Raw genomic sequence first — 13925 nt, 5'->3', positions numbered from 1 at the left:
CAACGCAGACGCTAGCCTTCACAATGACTTCCAGCTGGAGCAGCCTGCGCGCGCGTTCACAGGCACAAGGCTTGGGAAAGCCGGCTGGGTTTCTTTCTCTTTAGCTTTCCTGCTTTCCTTTTGTTCTCCTCCTCCTTCTCCTCCTCCTCCTCCTCCTCCTCCTCCTCCTCCTCCTCCTCCTCCTCCTCCTCCTCCATCCTTTTCTCCTCTTCTCCCCTTCTTCCCCAAAGTATACCCCTCCCATATCGCCACATTTTGATGGATCCATAGTACATTTAGCTGACATCATTTGTATGTTGGGCTTGAAACAATTCAGTATTAGACTAGCGGGCTTGATGACTGATCTCTCCTGTGCTTTGGAGCCTCTGGCAACAAGAGGAACAGGTCCCCTTCTCCCTTCTCTTCCAGTATCTGTTGCTTTGTGCGTCCACATATCACTGTAGAAAGTGTCTCCATTACTACTGTGCGCCCCCATCTCTGCTGCCCTCAGGCTCTTGGGATCCCTCCAGCAAGGAAATACGCTTTCTCCGTTTTCCTGGGGCTCAGGTCCTAGTGCTCTTCAGGAGCTTGCACACTTGGTTCCTCAGATGCCATTTGGGCACCATCCCACACTAGGCTCTGCAGACTTGCTAGTGGTTGAATTCAGCGCTTGCAGCGATGACACCTGCAGAGTGGAGACTCCAGCCAAGATACAGAAGAGGAAAAAAAATACATGTTCATTACAGTGGAAACGATAACCCTCAGCTCTCTTAGGGATGAATGTGGAGTGTTGACCACTTGGCCAGCTGCAAACAACGTTCTTTGAGAGACATTTGCATTAGCCCTTCTTTAGAAAAGACAAGGTTTTTGTTTTGTTTTGTTTTCTTTTCTTTTTTTGTTTAGTTGAACTTCGAGACAATTAGGAGTACAAGTTAGGAATGTAAAGAGTTCTCCAAAATGAACAAGTCTTCCCAGAACAGAAAACGAATCTGAGACATCTCTGGCGTGTGAATTAGTAGTAGAGAGTTGTCCTTGGAGGGAGAAAGCTGGAGTTGGGGCAAGGCAAGCTTTTCCTTCCAGTCCTCACTCCATCCCTACATGGGCTCTTTTGATCTTGCAGCAGGTCTGGAGAAGGTGCCCAGCTGTGCATCAAGTCGTTTGTGTGTGTGTGTGTGTGTGTGTGTGTGTGTGTGTGTGTGTGTATGGCCCTGGGAACCATATAAGTGAGCAACAATATACATTTCTGAAGCTGCTCATCCGGATGACTTAGGAACTCGGAAGTTGAAAACTCTCTTCTCAGCAACTCACTCTAGAGAAAGCAAGCCTGTTGGCTGCCTTCTGCTTCTGTCTACATTTCTGCACACTGGCTCTTTGCTTTGTTGTGAATATTTTTGCGTTCGGTCTCAGGCTCATCCTTAGATTTTTTTTTAACCCTTTGAAGGCACGGGATGAGCCTGCTAACCTTTTGTGTCCAGGCTGAGTCCATGTTCTGTGTTGATGAAAATGTTCTCTTTAGCCTATGCGTTACAAACAGCTCAATCCTAACAGTACTAGGTAATAAAAATTGGCTGGTTAGAATTTGTGGTCAGGAGAGGAACACTTGTCTCATGTAAGTTTTCCAGGGTTATAGCTGGTGATAATGTGTTTAACAACAACAACAAAAACAACCTCATTATCTATCTGAAATAAGAACTCAATGAGTCATTAATTTTCTTGAGTTGTTGCCTGATTTTTTAAGACAAGGTCTCATTCTGTAGCTCAGGCTAGTCTTGAGCTCACCATACAGCCCAATTTGTCCTTGAACTCATTGCAATCCTCCTGCCTCATCCTCCAGAATGCTATAGTTACAGGCCTGAGCCACCAAGCCCAGTTACATTGCTTCATATTTAATGTGATTTTTTAAAACAGTTCCTTAAAGCTTTTAAATTATAACATTATTCCCAAATGCTTGCAAATCCAAAGAAAACTATTGAGGCTGACATTTTTGCATAAAATATATATAGTACAATAGTTGACTGATTACCTCATTTATACTATTTCAGTTTACTTAAATGTCAGGCTTCACATTGAGAGTTGGCCCCTGAAGACACTTGAAATAGATTTGTATGTTTCTTTTTTATTTTTTTCCTGCTTTGTTATCTTCAGCTACATTTACTAGTGTTCTACTTGCTTGTGTTTTGAGTACTAACACTCGCTTCTAGCTGGTCTCAACCCTGGTCCCAATAGGATTATCCTGTGAACTCCTTTTTACACTTATTTATTTTGTATGTGGTGATGCACATGCATAACTGAGGCCAGAAAATAACTTATGGAAGTCAGTTCTCTCCTCCTCCCGTGGGGACTCAGGTTTGGTATCAAGTGCCCTCAGCCACACAGCCATCTTTCTGGCCTTATTCTATGCAGTTATAAAAATATGACATAATATGCTACTAAATAATACATTTATTATATATAATATAATATGATATAATACATATAATATAATATACAATCTCCCCTGGAGATTTTTATTTATGTGGTCAGGGAGATGGTGGCTTGGGCATCAATTTTATAAAATGTTGCATGGTGAATTACAGATTCATAGCAAATTGTGAATATTGTTTAGAGAGGCCTCCATCATTTTCTATTGCTGTACAATAGGTGGAAGGATAAGCAAATTGTGAATATTCAGAGCACAGACTACTGTTGACAGAGGAATAACTTGAATAGCTTTCAAGAACTTTCTGCTAAGTGGAAGGAGCGGCCCACCGAGGGTCATGAACTGTAATAATTGATTTATAAAGCATTTCTCAGAGTCAGACATGGTGGCACACAGCTATTTAATTTCAGCATTTGGGATACAGAGGCAGGAGGATCATCTGTTGCAAGTATGAGTCTAGCCTGGTCTGTATAGTACTAGGGCAGCCAGGACTACATAGCTGAATGTTGTCTCAGATAGAATAGAATACACTAGAATAGCCCAGAGCACAATAAAATGCAATAGGATATAATATTATTCAAACGACAAAATTAGAGAAACAAAGGAGAAATGGATGGGTCACAAGGGCGAGGACCGAATGGTGAGATGAGGGAGCTCCCTGTGGAGTGGGACTAATTCTGCATTGTTGTGGTACACCCTCTGTCAGGGTCTGAGTAGCCTAGAATCAGAGTCTTCATGTGTCTTGGAATATGTAATTCACAAGTGATTTTTCTTGGTTGATCTTTTATTCTGGACTTTGCTAAACCTTCTCTTGGGGTTTTGAGAGTTTGTTGTTCTTATTGTTTCATTTTGGTTTTTGTAGAATTGCCTGGGTGGGGATTATTACATTGAGATTTATGTTATCTGTAAAAACAGAATTTTTTCCTTGCTCTTATTTCAACTACCTTGTATTGGTTAGAACCTTCTAGAGTATGGCATTTTGAAATTTGCTCACTCGTTTGTTTGTTTCAGTGGGTGTCTCTCTACCTTATTCAGGTTGCTCTTAAACATCTGATTTCAAGTTTGCTTCCTGTTTCCATGCCCTGAGCAATGGGAAGTTCAGGGTGCAGCATACTGCCTGGCTACTCGGGCATCGCTGAGTGGAGTGGTAGGAGAGGGTGTCTCTGCTTTGCTCCTGATCTTAGGCGGAAGGCATTCACCCACTTTACAATCAAGGATCATATAGAATGGAAAATATATATATATACATATATACACATATATGTACGATTTTACTTTATTCATTTGAGGAAGTTCACCTTATACTTAATTTTCTAACATTTTTTTATTACGAATATATCTTGCATTTTGTCAAGTGACTTTTCTACATCAGCTAATAGGATTACATGATTTTTTAAATTTAGCCAGTTAATATGGCAGATTATATTGATTGATTTTTGAATGTGGGAACAGCTTTTTATCCTAGGAATAAACACCACTAGGTCATGGTATATAATTCTGAGCTGATCCAGTGCTGAAATCTATTTGCTAATATTTGTTAAGGATTGTTATGTTTATATTCATGAGGGATATTGGTCCAGTTTCTCTCTCATTTTTGTGCTTCGTCTGGTATTGATGATATGAAATAATTTTGATTTGCTAAAATTAATTAAAAATGCCCCCATCCCTTTTATTTTGAGGGAGACTTTTTATAAAGTTAGTCTTAATTTTTTTTATAAATGCTCAATAGAATTCCAATGAGTTTCAATACAAGGCTGGTCTGAAGATTTCCTTTTCTGGCATTTAGAAACTGGATTCAGTGGTCTTAGCTGGTTCTGTGCTGTGCGCTAACCTACTGTGGAGATGCTCCTGTTTGACCTGCTTGTGCTGTGCGCTAACCTACTGTGTGCTAACCTACTGTGTGCTAACCTACTGTGGAGGTGCTCCTGTTTGACCTGTTTGTGCTGTGTGTTGACCTACTGTGGAGATGCTCCTGTTTGACCTGCTTGTGCTGTGTGCTAACCTACTGTGTGCTAACCTACTGTGGAGATGCTCCTGTTTGACCTGCTTGTGCTGTGTGCTGACCTACTGTGGAGATGCTCCTGTTTGACCTGCTTGTGCTGTGTGCTGACCTACTGTGTGCTGACCTACTGTGGAGGTGCTCCTGTTTGACCTGCTTGTGCTGTGTGTTGACCTACTGTGTGCTGACCTACTGTGGAGGTGCTCCTGTTTGACCTGCTTGGCCTTTCCTCACAGTTTTGTAACTCTGTCCATTTATGACTTTTTGCTGTAGTTGGAGAATTTTCAGCCATTATTGCTTCTAAAGCCTTTCTTTTTCACTTCTTTTCCCTTCTCTCTCTGGCATGGGAAGAGAACATGGTACTGGATGTTCACTGTGGTCTGTGTTACTCAGTTTGTATCACTAGAGCAAGACACTGGAGACAAAATCCAACTGCATGGAGATAGGGGTGGGTTTTGTTCTGGGTTTAGAAGCCTGCTGGTCCCATCCATGGCTTGGGTTTGTAGTGGGGCATAGTATCATGGCAGGAGCTCAGGGTAGAGTAGCTACCTCACTTCATGGTTGCCAGAAAACTGAAAGAAGCAGGAATGGGCTGGGGCTCTACGTCAAAAGCATTTTCCACTAAGCCTTCCTTGCAGCAGTTCTGTCATCTCAGTAGTGTCTTGGACGGACCAAGCCAGCAACACACATACCTTTTCATTATCCTTCGGAACCACAGTCTAGTCTTGACGATCCTCGAGGCTCTGCTTGTTCTTAAATATTCTATGTTCTTCCTAGCTTGCAGATGGAGTAATGTCTACTGTTGCCTTAAATTTTATCTCTTTTTTTCTCCTTTATGGTGCTGTTGGGTTCCCTCATAGAGATCTTAAATTTAGATTACTGTACTTTCCAGTTCAACAGTTTCCTTAGGTATTATTGTTGTTGTTGTTGTTTTTGTATCTTAGCTTTCTTGGGTCTTCCAGTGTTCATTGGCTTCAGATGTGGCTGTAACTGCTTATTTAGGTGTTTTTACAATGCTACTGTCTTGTTGCTGACAGACACAGGTGGGAATCCATTCTTCAGTTAAGATGGAGCAGGAGAAGGAACCACACCTGCTGGATAGGGATGAGAGGGCTGACCTTCACTGGGCCTCCGATCATGTTACCACACGGCAAGGGTCACTGCTGTTCCTGGTGAGGTCACTCCTGATATTGTGCTATTGGAACAGCTTCGTTATTTCTGTACAGTAGTGACATTCTTGACTTTTCACAAAGCTAGCTCTGCCACCACTCCAGTGAGGAAGGAAAAATGCTTTTTTACTGTTGGGGGCAGAGTGTATGTCTGGGCTCTCCATATAGTCTCCAGAATGAGTGCGGCATCTCAGGTTAATAGAAAGTCCTGGCTGTCTACTTTCCCTTTCTGACACCACATAGGTGGGTGTGTGAGTTATCTGACAAGCGTTCTATTTGGTTTTGTTCATTTTATTTGTTTTTGCCTAGGGCGGGGTAGAGATAGGGTAACAGGTTTTCCCTATAGAGTTTGGCTGGAGTAGTATGTATCTACCTGTTGTTGTCTACGTATTTTTCTGCCTGGCTAGGCCACTATTTCCTTACCCTCTGTTTAGACGAGTGGACTTTTGTTGACCAGCAAGGTATTTCCCTACCGCCTCCATCTCTATTTCCTAGGATCTTTGCGGGGCAGGTGTCTGTAGCACCTACTCTGGAATATTTGAGGCAACATATGACCAAGGCCTTGGTGCTTACCTATAATCCCAACACTCAGGAAGCAGAATCAGGTGGAGCTCTGTGAGTTTGAGGCCAGCCTGGTCTACAGAGTGAGTTCCAGGCCCTCCAGGACTGCACAGTGAGATTCTGTCTCAAAACAAAATGAAACAAAACCATTCCCATTCAAAGAGATAACCATGAAACTCAGTTCCCTGGCTGATCTGCCTCTCTTACCTTGCTTTCAGGCTTGTGTTTATTCTTTCTACATATTTACAATTCCTGGCACCTGTGCCATCTGTCTGACACAGCTTTCTGGCAACCATGAAGTGAACAGCTACTCTACCCTGCACTCCTTTCATGATGCCATGCCTCACTATGCACATAAGCAATGGGTGGCACCAACAGGCTTCTAAAGCCGGACATATCTATCTCTATCTTACCTGTGCCATCTGTCTGACACAGGAAAAATATAGTTTCTCCCCGCCTTTATGAAATGACTCCCAGTTTCCACTTCTATTGGATTGGAAAGTATTTCCAATAATTTTAGCATAGATAGGCTTCTTTTTACCTAATAGTGATAATACTTTGGACCTCTTCGGACTAGAACCTCTGAAGCGAAATATCCTTTTTTAAATAAGCTCTTGAAGCAACATTTTTAACTTATAAAAAGGTTTGTGAAAATTAATTTGTGACACTGTCACAGGAAAATATTAATGTAAAACAAAAATTGTGGCCAGGCAGTGGTGGCGCATGCCTTTAATCCCAGCACTTGGGAGGCAGAGACAGACGGATTTCTGAGTTCGAGGCCAGCCTGGTCTACAGAGTGAGTTCCAGGATGGCCAGGGCTATACGAAAAAAAAAAAAAAAAAAAAAAAAAAAAAAAAAAAAAAAAAAAAAAAAAAAAAAAAAAGGTAAAATAAGGGAGTGGCAGTGGCTCCATTCTTGCGGAGTTCTGGGGGAGCAGCCTTGTCCCCGGCATGGGGCTGCTGGAGCTGAGCTAGCAGGTGTTTGGCACCTCTGCCGACCTCTACCAGGTGCTGGGCATGTGCAAGGCTTCCGACGCCAAGCTCCGAAGCGGCTACCACAAGGTGTCCCTGCAAGTGCACCCCGACCGAGTAGAGAAGGACCAGAAAAAGGACGCCACCCACCACTTCCAGATCTTGGGAAGAGTCTACGCGGTTCTGAGTGACAAGGAACAGAAAACAGTGTACGATGAACAGGGTACCGTGGACGAAGACTCTGCTGGCCTCAACCAAGACCGGGACTGGGATGCCATTGGAGACTACTCTTTAAAAAGATATCGCTAGAGGATATTCAAGCTTTTGAAAAGATATACAAAGGTTCCGAAGAAGAGCTAAAAATATTAAGCAGGCCTATCTGGACTTCAAGGGTGACATGGATCAGATCATGGAGTCTGTGCTTTGTGTACAGTCCACAGATGAACCCAGGATAAGAAACATCATTCAAGCTATTGATTCCAAAGAGGTTCCATCCTACAATGCCTTCATCAAAGAGTCTAAACAAAAGGTGAATACAAGGACAAGAAGGGCTCAGGAAGAGGCTAAAGAAGCAGAGTTGAGCAGAAAGGAACCGGGGCTGGAAGGAGTAGTGGATAACCTGAAAGCATCATCCAGAGCAGACAAAAGGATCGGCAAAAGGAAATGGACAATTTTCTGGCTCAAATGGAAGCAAAATACTGCAAACCTTCCAAAGGAGGGAAAAGAACAGCACTCAGGAAGGAGAAGAAATAATGGAGTTTTTCTCTTCATGGGTCCTTCTGTGTCGTTGGTACAGTTTAGACAAGGTGATGGCAGCCGTTAATGTAGCCTTTGAGAGAAGTTGTCTGTCCTGCCTGAGCCAAGCAGGGCTCATCAACATGATCCTAGTTTCTAGAATTCCCCTAACACTGTGAGGGCTTCTTGTGAAGGATGTGCCGTGGTGATGGTTGGGAGGGTAGGTTTGACATTGGCTCTTGTGGGCCTTGTGCCCAAAGATCTCTATCTAGAATATTGGTTCCTGTGGACTGCTCTTGTTGATGTGCAGGCACTGAAGAGAGACAGTCAACCTATGGAGAATACCCTCAGAACACTTGCTGAACAGCTGTCTTCTAAATAAATGCCAGCATGCTTTGGTGTTGATCCTACACAGATCTTCTTTTCTCGTTCTACCGTTAGGTTTTGTCTTCTGTCCTTGCAGTAGGAGATGTGGGTGTTCATATTATTGCAAACTTTTTCGTAAGATTGTATATGGCTAAATAAAGAAAGATGACAAAAGTCAAAAAAGAAACCAAAAATTGTATCATACAACTAAGAAATAATATATGCTTAAGTATTAGGTTTTTGTTTGTTTGTTTGTTTTGTTTTTGTCTTAAGTTCCATAGGTCACATTAAGAGTGATTATGGAAGCTAAGTACTTGGCAGACCTTTGATTCAGTATTTAACAACTCTAGCTATTTTCTCCAAACTTAATTTTTTTTACTAACTTTAATAGCCTTGTGTTGTGGGTTGGCCTGGTGCCGTTTGCATTCTAATGGTGACAGTGGTTCCTCAGGACCTGGTTGCCCCAGAGATACGAGAGTCTGCATGTAGAGCCAAGTGACACTTTGTGACCTTGTTCCCAAATTACTTCTGATCAGTGAATAAAGATGCTGCCAGCCTATGGCTAGACAGAGGAGACATAGGTGGATTTTAGAGTTCCAGGGCTTGGGACCAGGGGGTAGGTGGGTCAGAGGAGGACCACAAGAGGAAGAAGATGAATGCAGGAGAAGCCACCATGGGTTAGGTTAGTCAAGAAAACATGGTCCTGAGGCTGGCCAATGGAGTTAAGAGCAATCTAGATGAAACATAGTAAGTAATTACTCAGGGTTATCAATAAGAAAGTAGATTCTAATAACACAGAGTGTAGGTATCTATCCAGCTCTTATGCTGTTTAAGGCTTGTTGTAAATAATGAAAGTAGTATGTCTCTTTTTTCTGGGAACTTAGTGATCAAGGCAGAAACCCAGGTTTGGGATTATAAATAAATTCTACAACAGCTGCACTCCAAAACAGCATAGCTTGTTTTTCCATCTTTCTACAGTCAGTTCTCACTATAAACCTGGCCAAGCAGAGCTAGCAATAACCATGCTACAGCCTGAGACTATGCCATCTTGAGATTTACTCTGACAGATAAATTATTACTTAAGAATTTGGCCACAGCTATACTGTCAGGACATAAGCAATACACAGGCAGCATTTTTGCCAGACTGTCACATGACTGTCCTCTACTCAAGTCCTTGTTCCTGCCTGAAATGTCAAAAGAATGGTCTTTGCCATCCACATTTCTATCAGCATTCTGGTCTTCCAGCTCTCGCTGGAATCACCCACTAAGCATGGCTTACAATATTCTAGGGTTTCTCAGGTCAAGTATTCAAACTCCTCCCCATTCGTCCTGCAGAAAACTTCCAAAGGCTTGAGAACTGTACAGTCCAGTTTTTACAGCAATAATCTCAGGTTTGGGGATCGTATTTTTTTTTTCGGTATTATTTTTGTGTCACTGAGACCAAAATGTCCAAGGAACATTTAGTTTGACTCAGAGTTTTGGTTCATCTTGGTTGGCATCATGGTGGAGGAGGCATGTCAATGAGAACATGTGTTGACAGCTATTTTTCTTTCTTTTTTATTGTCAGTGTTCTAGCAAACAGATAAAAGATAGATTGGGTGTTTAAACTGATAACCATAAAGGCCTGCCCCAGGACCTGTTTCAGCCATTTCCTAAAGGTCCAACAGCCTCTCATGATATGGCTTCCAGTTGTGAAGTGAGTGTCCAAAACAAGACTGTTAGGGGAGCACTTCAGATTGAAAGCATAATGATCTGTTATTGACAGTATCTGAATGTTTGGCTTCACAACTTTTCAAGGACATCTTGTGTTTCTCCTGTAGAACTTCCAGTGACCCAAGTACATTGCACCAACATGCCCAACTCAAGTAGGTCTTACTCTTTGCCTTCAAGGTGGAAAAGTGGAGTGGATGTTGAACATCTTCAGTGTGACCTAAGGTTGACTTGGGAATCTTCCTTGACTGTTTTCCACCTTACTCACCAAGGCAGGGTCTCTCAGTTGAACCCAAACTTGCAGACACAGGCTTCTCTTGGCAACCAGCTTGCTCTAGGATCCCCTAGCTCTATCTTCTGACTTTCAAAATTACAGATTGGTCATCATGCATCCCTGAGTATCATGCGAAGCCTAAGGCCTGGAACTCTGGACCTCATGCTTGCACAGCAAGCGTTTGAACACTGAGCCATCTACTCGGCTATCATGGCTGTTCTGATGATATTCAAGCTTCTGATGTTCCTGCCTTCCTAGTTTTCCTCCTCCTTCCCCCCTGCCTCCTACTCTGTCTTACACCTTTCCCATCTTTCTCCATTTCCTCTCTCTGTTTTTCTTCCTTATCTTTTTTTCCCTTTTCCTTTAAAAAATGACTGTAAGACAGCCAGGGAATGCCACAAAACTTGGGCATTCCATGCATTGAGTACCACAGGATGGGTATTGAAAATGAAAATCTGCTCTCAGTCAGGCAGTGGTGGCACATGCCTTTAATCCCAGCACTTGTGAGGCAGAAGCAGGCAGATTTCTGAGTTCGAGGCCAGCCTGATCTACAGAGTGAGTTCCAGGACAGCCAGGGTTACACAGAGAAACCCTGTCTTGAAGAAAAAAAAAAAAAGAGAAAAAAAAAAAAAAAAAGAAAATCTGCTTTCTACCACACTGCTCTGAAGTGGTATACCAAGTGCTCTAAGTGCAGTGTGGTTGACAGCAGTGATCTTAAGTCACACAGGCAATAGAATCTGAAGCTTAAGAGGCAACAGGCAAGTGAGAATTTCCACGAGCTAAAAGCACATCTCTGAGTATTTATTCCATAGATGGGGGGTATTTAGGCTAAGTTTTGCAGTTAGGTGGATCACTATGGCAATTGATGAATGTAAAAATTCAATATGTATCACTCCCTTGTAGTTTAAAAATTCTCCATATCTGTCTCTCTGTTAACTCTATTAAATCTAGACAATATGAAGAATTCTCTCTATCTTGAAATTTAAAAGGTTTATTTAAAAAATGTCTGACTTTTGACTCCTGACAAAAATGGAATCCCTAGGCCACCTGTCACACAGTCATACAGCATTTATTTTAAATGGCATTTTTGTTTTTGTGTTGAGAATTCTTTTCATATATATCTAAGAATGTGACTTGGGACAGAACATCTCAACAAATAATCTATTTGTACATTTTTAAGTATAGAAGAACTGTCTATTAGCTATGATCTGGAGCTCGCAGGCTCTAGCATATGACCAGTGCTAAGTATTAATGCAAAGGAACTTCAGTGGTTTGAATGAGAATGACTCCTATAGATGCAACTATTTGAATGCTTAGTCCTCAGCTGGTGGAACTGTTTGGGAAGGATGAGAAGGTGTGGCCTTGCTGGAGAAGGTGTATCCCTGGGGCTACTCTTTGTAGTTCCAAAGCCCATGCTGTTCCCAATTAGCTTCCTTTGCTTCATGCTTGTGGATACAGATGTCAGCTTTCACCCAGTTCTCCAGCACCATGCCTGTCTGCCATGCTCCTTACCATAATGATAATGGGCTCTACCCCTCTGGAACTGTGAGCTGAGAATGAAACACTTTCTGTTTTAAATTGTGTTGGTCATGATGTTCTTTCATAGTAATTGAAGAGTAGCTAAGATAATGACAGAAACAAAATACAGTATAATGTGCATATAAATGGTGCATCCATGTTCACACATATATATACATATACACACATGTACATATATTCAGAGACCCATCCCACAAGGGGATTAAATCTAGGATTCCTTCTCTAATGACTTAAGGATGCTTAAGTACTTTTTATGACTTGGCATGGGGCTTGTATATAATGCATGAATTTCATCTGACATATTGTAAATTACATCTAGGTGACTATACAATCAAATATGTCAATTATATGAAATTGGCTGCTGTACTATACCATTCAGGGAATAATGACGAGGGGGAAAAGTATGCATATATTAAGTATGAATACAATATTTTTTCTAAATGTTTTCAATTTCTGTTTTGTGGAATCCATGGAGAGAGAACCCACAGATATGGATGTATGTGGTAGTTAACCTCCACTTTCGACTTACTTAGATTTTGAATCACCTTAGAGCCATACTCATGCATGTGCCTGGGAGGGTTTAACTGAGGAGGGAGGATAAGCTTTCACTGAGCTGGCCTAGGGTTAAGATGGTGGCCGTAGTCAGTGTTCCCTGTGACTTGAGTCCAGGTGAAGTATGCCTAGAGGCCCCAAGTGCCTGCCTCAATACCTTCCCACCATGATGAACTGAACCTTCATTGTGAGCAAAACAAACCCTGCCTAATTAAGTTGTTGTCATTGTCAGCACTGGCTGTGTGTGTGTCTGTGCATACTCTCATGTCTGTGTATGCATTCCAATTCCAATAACCAGGCTCCTCTCACACTCACCTACCCTTGTTCCTATGTTCCTCTCTCATGAAGTGCCCTATTCTTTGTCACTGGCACTAAGTCAGATTCATGTCCTTTAGACTCAGTGAGACATTTCCAACCCATCATTTTGGCCAGGTAGAAAGTTATTCTATAATCATGTGTATATAAAAAGAAAATAAAGATAGAAAAAAGGAAATAACCTTGCCATTATTTGAAACAAAGCCAATTATTACTTTTTTAAAGCTACCTGCTTTCAATTAAGCAGGAAATTATCTAAGAAGCCACTTAATTTGCTTTGGTCTGTGGTCCCTCAACTGCTTTATGCTGAGTGGAGCATGAAATTAAATATGTAACAACTATTTTAATGGTAATGCTTTTGAATGCCAGCAGTTTAGAATCTTAGGTCTACCAAATGGTGACAAATGCTAAGACTTACAGGTCAAAGACTATATGCATTGAATCTGCGAGGAAAAGAAAAGAGCCTTAAAAGCTTCTGTATATTTTAGCTGGAATATTTTAATTTAAGAAACCCTTAAGTTGAAATAAAAAGAATGGCAGTGCAGGTATGGAAAAAAAACTCTCAAACTTGCAATGAAATTGCTACTTTTGATCATGGGAAATGATACACTATTTCCTCAGGTCCAACTGCATATTGTACAAAGACATAAGAAGACAAGAAAGTTCTAGAAAATTCTATGATTGGCTGGAGATGCATCAGTGCCTGTCCTTTGTTGGAGGAGAACGCCTTTGTTTAGAGCTGAGAACACATACCATTTGCAGCCAAGGAACTGTTTATAGTGACATATAAGGGCACTCGCTTATGCAGAAGATTTTAGAAGCATTCTAAATGACACTTCAATCAGTACTTAACAATGTTGTAAATGTTAGATGGTTCTCGGAGCCTCTTATTTATTTAAAACATTTTTTTACAATTTAAAAACCATTTTTATACTAGACAAGTCTTTTCAAACACTAACAATGTTAGGGATAAACATCATAAAAATCTGTAGAAATGTGAGTGGAAATATCCTTGCCTCTGTAGTTACTATAAAGCCATTGTTTTCATTATTTCTTTTTTGAAAATTAAGAACACCCCACAGCACAGTTTTACTAGAAATTTTGACACATGAATAGAAAGATTTGGCTAGATTTCTCTTCTTCCACCTGTGGAAAAAGGGTGAATCAGATAACTTTCAGAAACTTGGGATAACTTTCAAGGTTTCAAATTTACTCTTTTGCATGCTAAAATGTTTAGCTGGTAAGGTGGCACAGTGAATAAAGGAATTGGCTACCAAGTCTGATGACCTGAGTCCTATTCCCTGGACCTACATGGTGGGAGGGAGAGAACTGAGTC

At 41.4% G+C, this 13925-nt stretch overlaps 1 pseudogene; it reads left to right on the top strand.

Annotated features, from left to right (window-relative positions):
- The first annotated feature begins 7077 nt into the window (after positions 1-7077).
- Positions 7078-7869, top strand: LOC116082102 (annotated as a pseudogene).
- Positions 7870-13925: the final 6056 nt, after the last annotated feature.

Source organism: Mastomys coucha, unplaced genomic scaffold (assembly GCF_008632895.1).
Source record: "Mastomys coucha isolate ucsf_1 unplaced genomic scaffold, UCSF_Mcou_1 pScaffold7, whole genome shotgun sequence".
NCBI lineage: Eukaryota > Metazoa > Chordata > Mammalia > Rodentia > Muridae > Mastomys > Mastomys coucha.
The sequence above is the reverse complement of the archived record's forward strand: the minus strand, read 5'-3'. Positions and strand labels throughout refer to the sequence as shown.